The sequence below is a fragment of the Copadichromis virginalis genome, linkage group LG7 (genome assembly GCF_057382275.1).
Source record: "Copadichromis virginalis isolate Kocher_CV1m ecotype Utaka linkage group LG7, C_Virginalis_male_GT1.1, whole genome shotgun sequence".
NCBI classification, from domain to species: domain Eukaryota; kingdom Metazoa; phylum Chordata; class Actinopteri; order Cichliformes; family Cichlidae; genus Copadichromis; species Copadichromis virginalis.
In genome coordinates this window covers 6901989-6917821 of record NC_140624.1, presented here as the reverse complement: position 1 = coordinate 6917821, position 15833 = coordinate 6901989, and positions in this window count along the sequence as shown.

The following is a 15833-nucleotide window of genomic DNA, read 5'->3' as shown; positions in this document are numbered from 1 at the left end:
CTGAAAACTCCCCTCGCCGCACTTGGGAGATGACGTCACTGCTCATGAATGAAAGTGAGCGTGTTTTGCTCTTTCTGGTGGCATGAAATGTGACAAACAAAGTAGTGATCAGTTATGTGCTACAATTGATGTCAGCTTCACTCAGGCTCAGGCTTAAAAAATGTTGATGTCATTATTATCACACCTAAATAAATGGGAAAAACAGGGAGTGTGGGATTGTGAGTGTGAGGATGTGATTGAAGGGAAATTTCACTTCTGTGACACAATAATACCCTAAATATTCCAAACACAAGCATCCCATTTCTATGTTGTTTGGAATATTGGGCCCATATTAATACTGTTTTTGGGCAGGATAAATCTTGTTACACATTCCATACTTTAAACTTTCTGATTGTTGAAATTATTCGGAGTCTACTGTTCTTAGTTTCATGTGTTGTTTGGTTTTACATTCTCAGTTATTCCTAACATTTTGAGTTTTCAATTCTGATTATATTTTAGTACCATTTGCATTTGTTTCCTGAGTGTTTTCAGTCTTATCATGTGTCAGTTCCCCTAGTTTTAATTTATGCATCTACATTTCCTCTTTAGTGCTATTCTCACTCCTGGTTTTATTTTGATAGTCTTTTGTATCCCACCTCTTGTATTCAGTTTTACTTCCTCCAGTGTTTGATTGTATTAATTGCCTTCACCTGTGCTTGTTTGCCGAAGCTGTCTCCACTTCCATTGTTACTTTTATTAAGGTTTGTGGACATTTGTTAATGTGCAGCTGTCTTAATGTCCCACCACAGCATTTTACACAGGTTGAGGTCTGGACTTTTTCTTACAGAAATTCTCCTCCAGATTTGCTGGTGTGTTTCTGTGGAATACAGAAGAGTTAATGGTCAACTCAGTGACTACAAGGTTCCCTGGGCCTGTACTACCAATTCAGTGACACTCAGGTTATCTTTCTGTTATCAGGATTCACTTACCTTAACATTAGCAATCAGGAAAAACAATCACATCAAGCTCGTTACTAATGTGCTAAGTTGGCCCTGCGCATTCATATGAAATGGGTGGTGTTAGCAACGTCTAATGTCTGACAGTTTATACGACTCTTCTTCAACACAAAATTATACCTTTGAGTGCCACCTACTCCAACTACTGTCAGAGACATTGTTAGATGATGATAAAATTGAGATAAATAAAAAAGAGCAAAATGCGACAATGTTGTCGCATTTTGATATGAGGTACAAATTTGATATGAGGTATGCAAATACAGTATAGGTGCAGATACTTACAAAAGAGATCTTACAGGAATGGTGATGCTATTATCTGGAAAACTGAAGGTTATTTCCCATCTGGAACAGAGCCTACTCTGGAGCAGGTTAGGTTCACAGTATAATGACAATATACCTCAGTTAGAAGTGAACTGCCTTCTTCAGAGTTAACCCAAGTTACTTGGATGAGCCAGGCATCTCTACTTTTGTCTCATCTGGTTAAAGGACTTTGTCCCAGAAGTTTAGTGGTTTGTTCAAACTCAACTTTGTAAACTGAAGCCATGCTTGCATGTTCTTTTGAGAGACAAGAGGCTTCCTTCTGGCCACCCTTCCAAATAAAGCATACTTCTTCAGGCTTCTTCTAATTGCACTACAATGAACTTCAACATTTAACATAGTAATTGATGCCTGTGGAGTCTGAAATGTAGTTCTTGGGTTTTTTGCAGTTTCTGAGCTTTGCACGGTCTGACCTTGGGGTGAATTTGCCAGGAAATCTACTCCTGGTAAGACTGTAACATTGTGTTAACACACTTCAATGGTCCAGACCAGCAAACTGCCAAAACCTCTACTTTTACAGAGGTGGTCACACTTGCTGATGTTTAATTAATGGAGTGTATTTGATTAGCAAAACCTTGTTGTTACTTATTCTCTTGCTTCCTATAAAATCAGTAAGGTTGTAATTTGTTTTTTACAGGATTACTTAAATAAACTTTATTTAAATCAGGTTGCAAATACCCTTATTTGACACTTGAAAACAACAGAAAGGTAGCCAATGAAAACATTTTTTGTGTCTGTTTACCATTGCTTTTATTTTGTATCTATTTGGGTCTGCTGGGTGGGTGTGTTTATTTCTGCTGGATGTGACACTGGAATTAATTCATTTGTTGTTCTTTTCCCACATGGAAAGCTGCATGTGAGAGCCCTTGGGGAGCACAGATCAAACAACTCAGAGAAAGTGAATCAAATATCTCTGGCAGTTTCCTGAAACAGCAGGGCTTAAACCACAGAGTGCACACAAACTGTAGTCTATGTATTTCTTTGGTAGGAAAACTGAATAAAGACTGAAATGGAAATAGTTTGTGAAGAAAAAAGTATAACGGCAGTGGGATGAAGAGGGAAAAGTAGCAGAAGGAGGAAAGCAGGAGAAGAGAGTAAAAGGAAATGTATTTGCCTGAGTGCAGTTTCTATCCACCTTCCACCACCCCTCTTCTGTTTATCCAGATGCATAATAGTTTATTATGTGAAACCCAAGGCTTTGATTGTAGAGACCTACTACAGCTGCAGTCTTCTCTCTCTAGAGAGCACACACTAGATGTGGTATTTAAATTACTATTTTTTTACATAAAGAAAATAACTCAAGTCTAATACTGAATAATACTGATTCTGCAAATCATTATAACACTTTTGTGTGTTTAAGACTCACCCAGCAAGAGTTATGTTTGAAAGCTGTGTATTATTTTAGTTATAACTCTGTATTTTTGTAGTTTTTTGTTTTGTTTTTTAGAACAAACTATATATGGGTAGGTAACAGATAAACAGATTATCTGTGTTCTAGACAGTAACCTGTTCTGTGTCCACCGAATCCAAGTGACAAGTAAACGGGCTGAGATGGTTTAGATATGTGCAGAGGAGGGATAGTGGCAAAGTAGATTTAGTAGTCTGTCTCAGCTACCGCTGCTAACTCAGTCAGCTAATTTAGTGAAGCAGCTTCATTAGCTTATTCCATGTTAGCTTATTAACTGTTTGCTAACTGTATGAGAATGAGAACTGCTTTGCTTTGCTTTTCACCATAATGGCTTGGAAAAAAGACAAATCTAAAGAAAATTAGAATATTTACTGTGATACAAACGATGTCATTATTGGTCAACAGTGATGAAGACTGAGCCACCTGACAGCTGGTGTTTCTGGCTTTTCAATGAGTCTTTAATCCCACTTGCTCACATTTCAAAATCAAACCACGTGCAGGGCGGATCTTCATATGTGACTGGACATGAACAAAATTAAAAATCTAAAGGCCAGTTGATTGTTTTTACAGCTTGAAAATAATGCAGATTTTGTAATGTTTTTTTATTTTATTTATGTAATATTTCACAAAGAAATAAAATCAACCAAAAAGAGCAAAAAGAATTTGTTAAACTTTATGCATAATATTAGTGCAACAACCTGTGAGCAACCGATAAAAGACAAGAACATTTTACTTTTACTCTGTTGGCTTTTCTCAGAAGCTAAATAATGTCAGCTGTTATATCAGATCAAAGACAAATATCTTTTATGTTTGTTTATGATTGTTTATGTTTATGAGTAATAATATTTTTTAAGTAGTAGGTACTTAATATGCAAAATATTTGAAATTGATCAAAAATAATAAATTGAACTAACTCAAATGAAAGAAAATGTAAGATAAACTTAAGCTAATTGAGTTGGTAAGACTGTTTTTAAAAAGTTACATTACTTAAAAGTACTCTGAGTGTTTGGGTTTACAGTGCAGTAGAAAACATTTAAAATGTTTCCTTCTGTGCTATATCCTGTATAAACGTTTTGGAGTCTGAAACCACTGAAAAACTTTCAGTAAAAAATAAAATAAAATAAAATTTGATAAGGTGATATGTTTAATTTCATTTTGGTCACACTGCCTGACAAACAGAAGCCTGCTCCATCCGTCATGTTACTGTAGTCAAGGCATTTTCACAAAAGTAAACAATTTCTCATGACCTAAGTTTATTCTGAGCTGCATTTTTCTCAGGTAGCTCCACAGTGATTGTTGTTTATGAATGCCCACAGCACATAGAAAAATCTCATTACCAAGTACATAAAGGAAGCAGTGTAATGGGGGTGCTTTTTCTAGGGGGCATTACGAGAATTCCCATGTTGGCTGCAGTTATGTTACTAAATCTGTTCAATGTTATTTGTAAAAGTTCAGTCTCAGACTGGTGTCTAATTGGTTTATTAACAGTAGCATTAACTTGTGTTTGAGGTCTGAGGGTTCTCGTGAGGTCAGACATTAGGAAGGTGTCTGACTGCGGAGACATGTGGTTTTAATATGAGCTGATTTAATCATGACATCACATTTCATTTCTATGGTTACGCAGTGGACAAAGACAGCCCTCCCATCCCCCCAACAATTAACTGTCTGGCCTTATCATGTCCCAGCCTGCCATGTCCATTACCTTACTTTCAGTATGTGGAATTTAAGCCATCTGCTTCGCAGGTAGGCCAAGATGCCAGTAGGAGCTTTTACGCAAAGCTAGTGACAATGTTTTCCAGTAGAATGTAATAATAAGGTGCAGTTTAGTAACTTAACGCAGCAGAACAGTTTGAGGACATGACCTTTTAAAAATACACTCTCATGTATTTGCTGAACTTTTTGTGAACTCTTTTAATGTTAAGCACTCTACTCTTCACAGCTGCTGTGAAGGAGCAGTGCCATTTCTGTTCTTTTCACTTATCGATCATTTCCTTTTTTTATATAATATATATTCAGCTAAAGAATAGGTGAAAAGTAACCCATGGATATTATCACTAAGAGGATGGATGGATGGATTAGTTAGCATTTTGAATGAATGAAGTGCCCTACCCATTTATATATGCTTATGTGTACATTTTCCTGATTTCACTCTCTGCTTGCATGAAGTCCATAAAGCCAATACTCTAATATCTGATCAACTACATGTGTGTCATACCAGATTCAGTGCTTTAATGTCTGTCAAAGTCTGATTCATACTTCAGCATTTTCCATGACTGAAATGCATACAAGCTATGTTAGACACATCTAACATACCTTTGACTCACACATTCTTACTTGTTGCGTTTAAGTCACTCTCCAAATTGTCACGGTCTGTTTTTGATTTACTTGAATCCATATTTCAGGTCAACATTTACACACGACTTTACATGAAGCTCTAAATCTGCCCTCTTTAGTCTCCACCCAGTGACGTTATACAGCTATAGCTGCTCTGTCTGTAAATGACAAAGACTTGGATTTCATCTTATTAATCCCAGAACAAAATATCCATCTGTGGGATATTTGTAATAGCAAGGAACTACATTAAAGTTAATACCATTACAGCACACTTAGAGTCATCTATAGACAGAATGCTGGAAAGGTGGATGCCTGTCTGAGCATATGCATATGTTCCCATATGTGGGGGGGGGGGGTGTTGATTTTTTTTGTTTTACTGAACGAGAACAAAGCTGAGCCGTACTGGTGATGTTTTTAAAAGAAGCAATTTATTTTAATGGAAAACAACACCATCTAAATTGTGGCATATGAAAAATATCTGCAAGCCTCAGCTTTCTGTGCTAACTCACGCAGAGCAGAATATAAAATCTGCTAGTAATTACTTATAAAGCAGCATTAAACATACTCTTTCGATCTTTAACTATTTATTCAAGATTTAAAAACTTGAAACCAGATGCTGTATATGCTCAAATAAGGGAAAATCTGGTGCAGCCTTAATAAGCTTTGGCTTTGGCTGAGCCCATTCATGTCCTTGGATGTGTTACATGTCATTAGATTTATATTATGTGAATATAGTGTGTGCTTGTGTGATACTAAGCATTAATTTTTATTATTATCCTTATTCCCCTCTTTTTTTAATAACTTACAGAATTCTATCAATCAGATCACCTCATCCCTGATTTTAATTACTAAAGCAAAGATGCTTCTTTTTAATAATAAATCTTTAGCTGACTAGGTTTCCACAAGGTCACCTTGTCTTTCTGCGCTCTGAGAGGGAGTTGTCTCTCAAAGGGCCGTGCACCATCATCTAAATGGCTCTCAAGATCATAAATCCTGTCCGGTTAAGTTTATAGGAAGGCTGAAGACGCTCTCTTCTGATCATAGTTTCATGTCGTGACAACTGAATTATTGAATGGGGAAGAACAACCGGAGCTGGTGGCAGTAGCACTGGAAGCTTATCCAGTAATTGCAGACAAAGCTCTCCTGCTTGGAGAGCTGGGATAAAGAAAAATAAATAAATTAAAAGAAATCATATAATGGAAATCTCAGAGGGACATGCAAGGAGAGAAAGAAGGAAAGTTTGGCATGCCGAAGGAAGGAATCTATTCTGGGCTCCAAGTGGGAATTTTGAAGTCTCTCTGACATCTCTGCCTTTTGCATTAGACAACTGCATTTCCTTCCCTTCATCTGTGTTTCCCTGGAGTGACCTTTGTCGTGTCATTGCCACTAAATAATAGCCACACAACTGTCTCACGCTGAGAGTTTGTTTTGGTGTGCCATGGAAACAAGGTTTCTGTTTTTATCCCCTTCCTGTCAGTGCACTCAGTGGAGCACCAAGTCTATGCCACTACGGTGGAAATAATTTGGTCAGCGAGATACAGGGGAGGCAAGAGAAAGGAGAGGCCAGACTCAAAATGTGAGGCTGAATGAGGTCAGCATGAGACACCACAATTGGAACCACTAAGCTACTTTAAAGTGAACCACAGCAACCCAGAACCCATTAAGAGACAGCCCAACATTTAACAGCACCTCCTCTCCAGCTTTGCTGCTTAGAGAGCAGTTTTTCCTTCTGATCTCTCAGTGTTTTGTTGTCGGTTTCCATTGGTTATAGTGCTTGAAGAGTCTCCAGACAGGAGCTCGTGATGTCAACATCTTCTCAGTGGCATAATTTGGATTTTATATAAGGAATGGAACAACTGACAAGAGGAATTTAGATTTTTATAAAATATAACCTCTTATTGGGAAAAAGAAACAGGTGCTACCAGTCAGGGGGTGAGGTATGGACATGAAGCTATGCACTCTCAACACTTGATCTGTCGTGTGTATTTATAGAGGTATTAATTTGGCATTATGTTTTATGGGCGGGTTTGTTGCTTCGCAGCCATCATCATAACAGTGGACCAGGTTGGTATCTTTTTTCACTGAGCTAAATATGAACCTACCATGTATCATGCAAGAGCACACTTAAAGAGATTTAGCATAGGGAGAAAAATATTATCTCTGTGCTTACACACAGATATTCTACTATTAAACCATAAATTATGACTTTCATCCACCTAATCACTGTTGCAGTCCAAGCACATCACAAACAATAGCAACAGCACACCTTAATGGGAGCAGTCTCCTTCGGCAGGTTAATGAACCATGCCACGTCCCAGAAAGTGCTCCGAAGCAGCCAAGAACATGACACAGAGCACAAGGCGTTGACCCGGCTTTCAAATGCACCAAATTTCTGATGTGCTGGAACAAGCCTGATCCAAAGAGGGCCCACCCACTCCAACACCTAGCCCAAAGGATCCATTAGCAACATCCCATTCCCAAAATCATACACAAGAAGAAGTGTTCTTGTTGCCATTGTTCTTTCATACAATATACATATATACACACCTTTTCATTTAATGTTTTTTTTTTCATGTCTATTTACTTTGTAGATTTTCACTGAAGGCATCAAAACTAAGAATGAACACATATGGAATTATGTAGTAAACAAAAAGTGTGAAATAACTCAAAACATGTTTTATATTTTAGATTCTTCAAAAAAGCCACCCTTTGCTTTAATTACTGCTTTGCACACTCTTGGCATATCTCGATGAGTTTCATTAGGTCGTCACCTGAAATGGTTTTTCAACAGTCTTGAAGAAGTTCCCAGAGATGCTGAACACTTGTTGGCCCTTTTGCTCTTGATTGGGTTTAGGTGAGGTGACTCTGGAGGCCAGGTCTATCTGGCACAGCACTCCATCACTCTCCTCCTTGGTCAAATAGTCCTTACACAGCATGGAGGTGTGTTTGGGGTCATTGTCCTTTTGAAAAATAAATGATTGTCCAACTAAATGCAAATGGGATGGGATGGCACGTTGCTGTAGGATACTGTGGTAGCCACCTTGGTTCAGTGTGCTATCAGTTTTGAATAAATTCCCAACAGCAAGGCATCCCCATCACACCTCCTCCTCCATGTTTCATGGCGAAACCATGCATGTAGAGTTCATCTGTTCACCTTTTCTGCATTGCATAAAGAGGTGGAACCAAAGATCTCAAATTTGAACTTATGAGACCAAAGCACAGATTTCCACTGGTCTAATGTCCATTCCTTGTGTTTCTTTGCCCAAACAAATCTCTTCTGCTTGTTGCTTTTCCTTACTAGTGGTTTCTTAGCAGCTATTTGACCATCAAGGCAAGATTCACACAGTCTCCTCTGAACAGTTGATGTAGAGATGTGTCTGCTACTGGAACTCTGTGTGGCATTTATCTGGGCTCCGATCTGAGGTGCTGTTAACTTGTGATTTCTGAGGCTGATGACTCGGATGAATTTTTCCTCAGCAGCAGAGGTGACTCTTTGTCTTCCTTTCCTGGGGCAGTCCTCATGTGAGCCAGTTTTGCAATGTTCTGGACTGACTAACCTTCAGTTCTTAAAGTAATAACGAACTGTCATTTCTCTTTACTTTGATCATTGGTTCTTGACATAATATGAATTCTAACAGTTGTCAAATAGGGCCATCAGCTGTGTACCAACCTGACCTTTAAACAACACAACTGATGGTCCCAACCCATTAAGAAGGTAAGTAATTCCACAAATGAACCCTGACAGGCACACCTGTCAAGTGAAAACTATATCAGGTGACTACATCATGAAGCTCATTGAGAGAAGGCCAAGGGTTTGTAGCGCTGTCAACAAAACAAAGGGTGGCTACTTTGAGGAATCTAAAATATAAAACAATTTAGAGTTATTTATCTTTTTTTTTTTGCTACACAATTCCATATATTTAGTAATATATATATTCATATATTTGATGTTGTCAATGTAGAAAGTAGTCAAAATAAAGAAAAACCATTAAATGAGAAGGCATGCCCAAACTTTGACTGGTAGTGTATGGACATGTCCACTCTTTTTCTATACTTATCTTTGCAAAATAAATAAATAAATAAATAAATAAATAAGGAGCACAATAGCTTAAAGAGCAACTGTGTTCTTTAAATCAGTTTCTTGAGATACATGTGTGCAGCGGCCTCGTGTGGCCAGACAGGAAAGTGCACAGCATGCTTGTACTCGAGGGAAAAGTGTGTGTATATTCAGTGTGTACGTTCAGTTACAATGTAGTAATTCAGGAGATGAACTAGTGCCGTGTCTACACGTAACAGACAACTTAGAAAAATAAACTATTTTAAATTGTATGTTACTAACAGACTATAACCTAAACATAAAAAAACTCATAGCGTTTCCGATTTCTTTAGTTAAATCATCTAATAGAATTTTTGGACAATGAATGTTATTCCCAAAGACCTAGTAAATAAAAATCTATATACATAAAACATAAGAAAAAAAATTGTGTCAAATAAGTCCTTAAAAAAGAAGAAGAAAAAACCTTCGGAAACTGGAGGAGTGGGGAACAATAGGCTCTCCATTCTCCACTCAGAGAATTAAAACTGAATATGCAGATGAATGAACAGGGATAAAGGGCTGAGCTATACAAAGTTCTAGAAAAACCTGACTGAAAATCAGTCATGTTGACTCCAAATTAATACATTTGGAGGTCATCAAGAGAGAGGCACAGCAGTAACTGTCTGCATGTATCTATATAACATGGTGGAGACTCTGTCATATTTTGGGACAGCATTTCAGCTAGTCTCTGTCGTTGTGTCCTTGGGCAAGACACTTCACCCGTTGCCTACTGGTGGTGGTCAGAGGGCCCGGTGGCGCCAGTGTCCGGCAGCCTCGCCTCTGTCAGTGCGCCCTAGGGTGGCTGTGGCTACAATGTACCTTGCCATCACCAGTGTGTGAATGTGTGTGTGAAGGGGTGGATGACTGAGTGTGTAAAGCGCTTTGGGGTCCTTAGGGACTAGTAAAGCGCTATACAAATACAGGCCATTTACCATTTTACCATTTTGGTGTTGGGGATCTTGTGAGAATTCATTAAATTATGAAACTGGTGGAATTAAAAGTACTATTAAAAGTTAAAAGTACTATCATGGATTGATTGACAACAGCTTCATATGTTTTTAACATTACAGTCATCCCAAACATACCTGCATACCTGGGTAGAAAAACACATAATGGCTTCCCCAGAAAGTGCACCTCAACATTGTACAAAAAGTGTGGGATTTTGACTGAAAATGGAATCAAAGGCAGCCAGTATCCAAGGAAGAGCTTTGGAATATTCATCAAGAAGCCTGCAGAACTATTCCTAAATAAATAACAACACACCTCAGGCCTGAACTCAGAGAGTTCTCGCTGTGTTGAAGAATGAAGGTGGCAATACCAAATATTGACTTTCAAGCTTGTTAGAATTGTACAAACTGTTTTTTGTTTTCAGTATATACTGTATTTCTACTTATGTTTGCACATCTTCCAAAAAATTACTGCACGTATTTCACATTATCCTAGTAAAATATGAAGAATATGAAATGATTTCAAGGCCACCATTATTTAAATAAAAAGCAAGGCACATTTGGAGCATCTGTATTATATTTGTAATAAAACTGACATAACAGAAAGAGACAGACTGTGCTTGCGAGAGAGAGAGCCTGGTCAATTAAAAAAAAACAAAGGATCTGTGAGAACAATGAGGCATAATTAACACATCTAAAATCTAAAAATGAATCTAACAAAGAACAAAAAGTGTGAAAACGTGTGTAAGTTACTGAAAAAAATGAAATTGCACTTCTATTTTCTAACGTTCGTACCTCTGCACTTGTTTTTTTTTTTTTTTTTGGCCTGTCCCGTTTGGCTCTTTTGCCATCAGAATTGTTGTCTAAAGGCAAAGAAAGATGCCCAACGGATTTACTTTACCAAACTGACCATCCCAGCCTTGCCGTAATGGTCCATTTGATTCACCTTTTATTGTTTATTTTATTTTCACTTACTGAATACGGGACAGACTTGACTGGGGGAAAGAAGGGGAGAAAGAAAGAGGGAAAGAGAAACAGCTGAGAAGAGGGACGGGGGAGAAGGGCAAAAGACAAAAACCAACAGAACGGGCAGAGAAAAAAAAATGCATATATCAATCACCTGGATCACCTGCTGAGAAAGAAAAAAGAAAGCAAGCAGAAGAGAACAAGAGTAATAGAATAAACAACATCACAATGATATATGGGAATATGACAGTAAATACTAAAATGTTAAACATTATTGTGCAGCACATAAGATCAACAGAACACAGTGTGCTTTGAGGTAGGAGCCAAAAAGGGTGTAGTTTGTGGGTGTGATCACCCGTGTGTACACCTGTGAGCATGGACACGCTTGTTTTTTGTTTTTTAAAAGGTTCCTTCATGTAATAATCTGCTAGAGGGTGTGGGGGGGCCACAGCCCCGTCCTCCAGGGCATGAAGCAGGTGTGGATGAGATCAAAACTCCAGACATCCAGAGGCCCCCAGAACACAAGAGACCAAGGAAGACCAACAGAGGGGCAGCTGCGCCACTGTCCCGGAAAGAGCTGAGGAGAGTCCCAGATGAGGGCTCACTCAGCAGCCGCGGAGCAGAAGCCAGGGGGAGTTGCAGTGACGCGCCCGTGAGCTCCGCCGGCAGCCAGCTGTACCTCTGCACTTGTAACTGTTGGTGTCATTCTACTATTTAACTTCAAAAGACCTTTGATCTTCACATGTGTTGTCTCTCACTGCAAACTTTGGAGAGAAAACTCCATAATGTTAAAAGGCTAGATCTAAATGAGTAAAATATCAGAAGATCACTTATCTATCATTGATCTTGGATCAAAATATTTTAAGACTTTTAAGACTTTAATCAAAAAAAGCACCATGATCCTGATAAACCCTGCTGATAGCTGAGGATCTGTTTCTCCCTAAAGTTATCCTTACAGACCTGTTACATCATGTGTTGCTCATGCGGATGTCTAAGCTCTTACAGTGCAGGCAGCTGAAGCACAGAGCGTGCAACATCGGCTGTGGTCTGACTGAGCCTTCTGATGTTGATGCAAATATATTGTTTTCTCATCACTTACTCGGTTGTGACTGTGACAGCAAATTGACAAAAATGCTGCAAATAATCTCAAAGCATGACCATAGAAAAGGACATTTCAGATGTCTAAATTGTGCAAATTGAGTCACCAGTGTGGATGAGACTTAACTTATTGGTAGAATGCCACTGTGTCACTGAAAAAGTGTTTAAAATTAATTTATGAATACATTTTAAGACAGAAGCAGCTGCAAAAGTAAGCCAAACCCCCCAGAACACCAAGCCAATACTGAACTCAGCAGTAAACTGATATATTTTTTAAAGCACTTGAATTCTTAGCAACAGCATGTTAGTGTGTTGATATAAATATGAGTACAAAATAATTAATGTCCATCACAAAAATGTGTGTGTTGCTGTTAATCATCAGGGCCTCTAGAGGGAGTCAGAGCCTGTAAATCTATTTATTTCTTCTCCAAGAAGATGAGATCAATCTCAAGTAGCCCATAATAGGCTAACAGGAAATGTAGGGTGTTTTATTCTATTTATTTATTTTTTATTTTATTGTAACTTCTGCAGCAACATCACAAAAACCAGATCAAGGAGAGAAGAAGAACCAACATCAGCTTTTGCATTACACAGAAAACACATCCCATCATTCCTACTTCCATCTGTTATGGAACATATTGATTTGCCATTGCAGGCAGAAAAGCAGAATCACAATTTTGACTAAATGTCAGAGCGAGAGGGATGTAAGCACTAGGCACTGGACTGGAACGGGGCACCTCAACTAATTACTCTGATCTTATTTTCTTATTTTTATTTCCAAGCCTTGCGTGAGAGCTGTTTGATCAGTTCTCCACTTCTTTATCAGCAGCGAGCCACTGTGAATACCCACTGTGCTAAATTATTCAATTGGGCCTGCTTTGTTGTTAATAGCAGTGATCATTCTTCTTTAAACCACATAATGTATGTGCTGACAGCCAACAGTGATACAAACCTGTCCTGAGGGACACAAATCTATCAGTGGTGGGTGCTATCAGCTACATTAGTGATTCCCAGCAGCAGTGAAGCATAGGCAAGTAAAATACACTGAGCATCAAGGCCTGTGGAAAAGACTCGCTCTGCAAGGCCACAGCCATAAATGATCAGGCTTTCACTCCATAGCCAGCTTCAGAGAAAATTGCCAGCATTTTGAGCCTTCTCTTCGTAGTTTAAAATGACAAAAACTATCTAACATCTCTTTCAGTTCTACCAAATATTTGTTGATGCAGCACATGTAAAAATATAGAACAAAGATTACAAGATAACAGTAAAGGGATTATTCCTGATTTAGACATCCTGTGCTGTGAAAAGTCTCACAAAACCAGCCAGTCCTTTGAGTCAAGTTGCAAACAGCCTATAATGCATGCTAATTTAGAGCAGAGGACTGAGCCAGCTTTGAGAAAGGTTTTCCATAGTCTTGTTGGCCTTGCAGCACTTGCCTGCTAGCCTTTTCCATGTGGCTTGTTTGCCTACCCTCCCCCACTAGCGTCCTGTCAACACTACCAGCCTCATGGGTAGAAAAAAAAAGGTCAAAATGCAAAGGGGTCAAGCTCGTGCCCGGGTATTTGGCCTTTTCCCTCTCTTAATGCCCCAACAGTACTATTACTACAGCTGAGGAACCATAAAAACAAGACTACCACTGGGAAACGCAAAACATAAGGTTGAAATAACAGAAGCTTTTTCAGATGTTACTGACCACAAGGTTTGTATTCAACTAAAGTATGTGCCTAATGTGCCTTCATTGAATCTGGCAGTTTGTGATCAGCAGATCTGTGGCAACCTCACACATTGGTAGCATATTGCAATTTTTCTTTCTGCCCAATGTCCAGCTGCTACATCTAATGTGTATTTTGAAGTGACAAGATGAAATAAATGTGCAAGCTATAGTTACTGTGTAAGTGTGTATGTGTGTTTGCAGTGTGCTCCATATGGTAAATTAATAACATTACAGATCTGCACTGTCCTGTGGACTTTAGCCTTTGAATTTGAGCTTAAATAAGTAATTGAAAACACTGTTTGTACTCTATCTGGAGTACAGGTTAGAAAAACATAACTTAATTTGGAGTTTTTTATGATGTGAAATAAATCATGTTAATATGCATATCTGGATGCATCAGTTTAAAACGAAATGTGACTGTGTCCCCTCTCTCTGTGTAAGCTTGGGCCATATGCTGAAAAGGTCCCATGTTTTTCATTAGTGGTTGCTTTAAACTGGTTTGAAATCCTGGGAGGGTGGGGAGGAGTTAGGAGAGAAGATGCATTTAGACCGCTGCACTCTTCCCTCACACATGCAGCAGATTCATTCCAGTGTGATATGAGAGCAAGCACTTCACGCTGTTTGCCCATTAAATTTGAAGCTGCTAAATTTTTCGCTGAAATGCTAGGAAGACATTCAACCTCCATCTCTAATCTTAACTGACCATATGACCCCCTCGAGCACTGGGGAGGGGAGGGGAACCAGATCGCAGCATCACATGCATTTCATCTGAAAAAATACCAAGGCTTGGAAAGTCATGACTTTGTAAATAATGATCAGATGTTCCTAAACCCTCCTTTTAGCCAATTGAAAGGCGGACCTCACCACAAGGCACTGAGCACACTTGAGTCAATAAGCCAGTTAGCAGAAAGGAAAGAAAAAGAATTCAATTCTTGACTTATTTAATAGGGGATTTGGCATGGCAGGTCAGAGGGTGTAATCCAGGAGATTGGACACTGATTCTTTAATCAAGTGGCTCCACAGTACATCTCCTTCCTCCCCTCCTGATTTCACTCTTGTAAGAGGGTCTCCCTTGTGTAGCGCTGAATTTCAATGGCCCACTCCTCTGCTCGTTCAAATCTCCCCTCTCTAACTTCTGCTGCATGGAAGCCGGGCGGAGACGAGGGTGCAGTACATGAATAACCCAACCATCTTTTCTTCTGTGACTACTGGATAAATTCAGCATTTATTAACAATAACCCATTCATTATTAGCAAATGGCAACCAACCACTCTTTTAAAAACCTTGGGCCTGTGTATCAGGAAATTGGCAAAGGCAGGCTAGCGAAACTGCAGTGAATAGTGGAAAAAAGGCAGCCGTTTGGTGGCTGTGTGCCATGTTCAGCAATGCAGTGGATCGCTTGTTGTAGCAACAGCTTCAGTTTGATTCTGCACAGGCTACTTGTTTCTGCTCACTCCCTGTACTTCTGTCTAAATGAAACCACGAGTGAAACTGCTTTTAAAAATGGCATGATTCTGGGAAGACTCTAGCCGAGAATTAAGACCAGCAACATCTGCCGGCTAATTGAAGTCAGGATAATCTGCTGACAATAAAATCAATTTTGGGCAATGTATGCAGAATTCCAAAGCATTACTTGAACCAAGTACTGAGAAGATCTGTGTCTCCAGTACATAAAATAAATGTGTTATGTCTCTCTGAAGTATTCATTACAATACTCTGCAAAAATATTCTATATTAATGTGATGGGAGAGAAAGAGAAGACCATGTTGGGTTTCTTGAACAGATAAAAATGTGCCTCCTCCTGGATTCAAAGCTAGTATTGACACCTCACATATACATATACATTACATAATCACGTGAGCCTCTAATCCCCTTGGTATTATCTGCTCCACTCTCTTCTTTAGAATAAACACTTGTAAGCATACATCCACATGCAGACATCTCTGCACATACATAA